We start from the raw sequence: 2,500 nt of genomic DNA on the forward strand, positions 1-2,500 counted from the left end.
GCCGGGCGGCCCCCCCTCACCGGCCGGGGACGGTCCCACCCAGCCACCGCCGCGTATCGCCTCACACCCAGATCCCCTTTCACGTTCGTGGGCATGGTGGGTCCCCTTTCACGTTCGTGGGCATGGTGGGTCTCCCTGAAACAACCGGTTAATAGCTCGACCGATCGTCGCCAACACTGATTCACCTCTAGCGAGAACAACCGCACCACAACGGGTTACCAGTTGTTCATTTGCGTAACGTCACCAGCAAACGTACACGCCCATCGCCATTTGCAACGAGTATTGCATGCCTGTGTCAGGTGTCACAACACACTACGTCTGCCCACATAGACGCAACAACATGTGCACGCCTAGAGAACACGTGGAAGGTAGACCCCGTACGTATGCGGTGTCCATTGCGCGAACGACTGTCAGCCCGCCTCTGCAGCATGTCGCAGATGTGGAACGCGGTGCAACATGCTATCACGGTGTGTGAGAAGAGACGACTACGTCCGAATACACGCTCCACTACATCAACAGACTGCTCATGCTGATCGCCATCCAGGGCGTCCGTTCCTCCCACACGTCTGTATGGCGTACCACACTGCAATCCAGCTCTTATAGGGAGACGACACGTAGCTGCGTGCACAATATTTGGACTGTATGGTCCGCCGTTGCTAGGCGCAGTCGTCATACGGTCACATGTGCCACGATGTATCATTCAGTACATACGGACCAATGTGCAGTACAGTTTGTGGGTTTTGCGTACATCGGCGGACAGGTGACAGGCCGTACCACAACGTAGGCTGAGTACGTCGGCATGCGAAGGGCATTGAACATGCAAACTTCTCACCGACCAGCTTGCGAAGGCAGGGGGGAAGGGGGGGGGGCGGCATGTACGTCCTGCTGCTATCCACACTACAGTGTATAGCAGGAGCATGTGGAAAGTCAGCAACACCTGCAAGGTGTTTAACATGACGCGATACACAGGGGACCGGGCAGTGCGAGTAGGGAACTATATTGCGAGGGTTGCGGTTAGGCAACACTACACCAATTTAACGGGTTGCATAACAATTACAGAGCAGGTTCAGCGACAACGTGCGTCAGGTTAAGGCGCAATATAGTTTAGGTTACGGCGCACTTTAGGTTAGGTTAAGGCACATTATAGGTTAGGTTAAGGCACATTATAGGTTAGGTTAAGGCACAACATGGGTTAGGTTAAGGCACAACATGGGTTAGGTTAAGGCACAACATGGGTTAGGTTAAGGCACAACATGGGTTAGGTTAAGGCACAACATGGGTTAGGTTAAGGCACAACATGGGTTAGGTTAAGGCACAACATGGGTTAGGTTAAGGCACAACATGGGTTACGTTAAGGCACAACATGGGTTACGTTAAGGCACAACATGGGTTAGGTTAAGGCACAACATGGGTTAGGTTAAGGCACAACATGGGTTAGGTTAAGGCACAACATGGGTTAGGTTAAGGCACAACATGGGTTACGTTAAGGCACAACATGGGTTACGTTAAGGCACAACATGGGTTACGTTAAGGCACAACATGGGTTACGTTAAGGCACAACATGGGTTACGTTAAGGCACAACATGGGTTACGTTAAGGCACAACATGGGTTACGTTAAGGCACAACATGGGTTACGTTAAGGCACAAATTAGGTTAGGTTAAGGCACAAATTAGGTTAGGTTAAGGCGCAACGTAGGTTAGGTTAAGGCACAACGTAGGTTAGGTTAAGGCACAACGTAGGTTAGGTTAAGGCACAACGTAGGTTAGGTTAAGGCACAACGTAGGTTAGGTTAAGGCACAACGTAGGTTAGGTTAAGGCACAACGTAGGTTAGGTTAAGGCACAACGTAGGTTAGGTTAAGGCACAACGTAGGTTAGGTTAAGGCACAACGTAGGTTAGGTTAAGGCACAACGTAGGTTAGGTTAAGGCACAACGTAGGTTAGGTTAAGGCACAACGTAGGTTAGGTTAAGGCACAACGTAGGTTAGGTTAAGGCACGATATAGGTTAGGTTAAGGTACGATATAGGTTAGGTTAAGGTACGATATAGGTTAGGTTAAGGTACGATATAGGTTAGGTTAAGGTACGATATAGGTTAGGTTAAGGTACGATATAGGTTAGGTTAAGGTACGATATACGTTAGGTTAAGGTACGATATAGGTTAGGTTAAGGTACGATATAGGTTAGGTTAAGGTACGATATAGGTTAGGTTAAGGTACGATATAGGTTAGGTTAAGGTACAATATAGCTTAGGTTCAGATACACATTGTTGTAGGGAAAGGTGTATTTGGGGGGGGGGGCGGCAGGTTCGTTGATAGTGATTATCGTAATTGGATGCCTGCGGCATTATCCGATTTGTCACGTCAGGATGCACTTTTGGCTCATGACAGGCGGCGCTCCGATTCCATGGTTGTGGCAGATCTGTGTCTTTCATTCCTGCCATTGTTTGTGTGCTGTGACAGGAGGCAGTATTGTGATGTTGGGTGCACCCCTGTGTAGGA

This window comes from Schistocerca serialis, unplaced genomic scaffold (genome assembly GCF_023864345.2).
Source record: "Schistocerca serialis cubense isolate TAMUIC-IGC-003099 unplaced genomic scaffold, iqSchSeri2.2 HiC_scaffold_1223, whole genome shotgun sequence".
NCBI lineage: Eukaryota > Metazoa > Arthropoda > Insecta > Orthoptera > Acrididae > Schistocerca > Schistocerca serialis.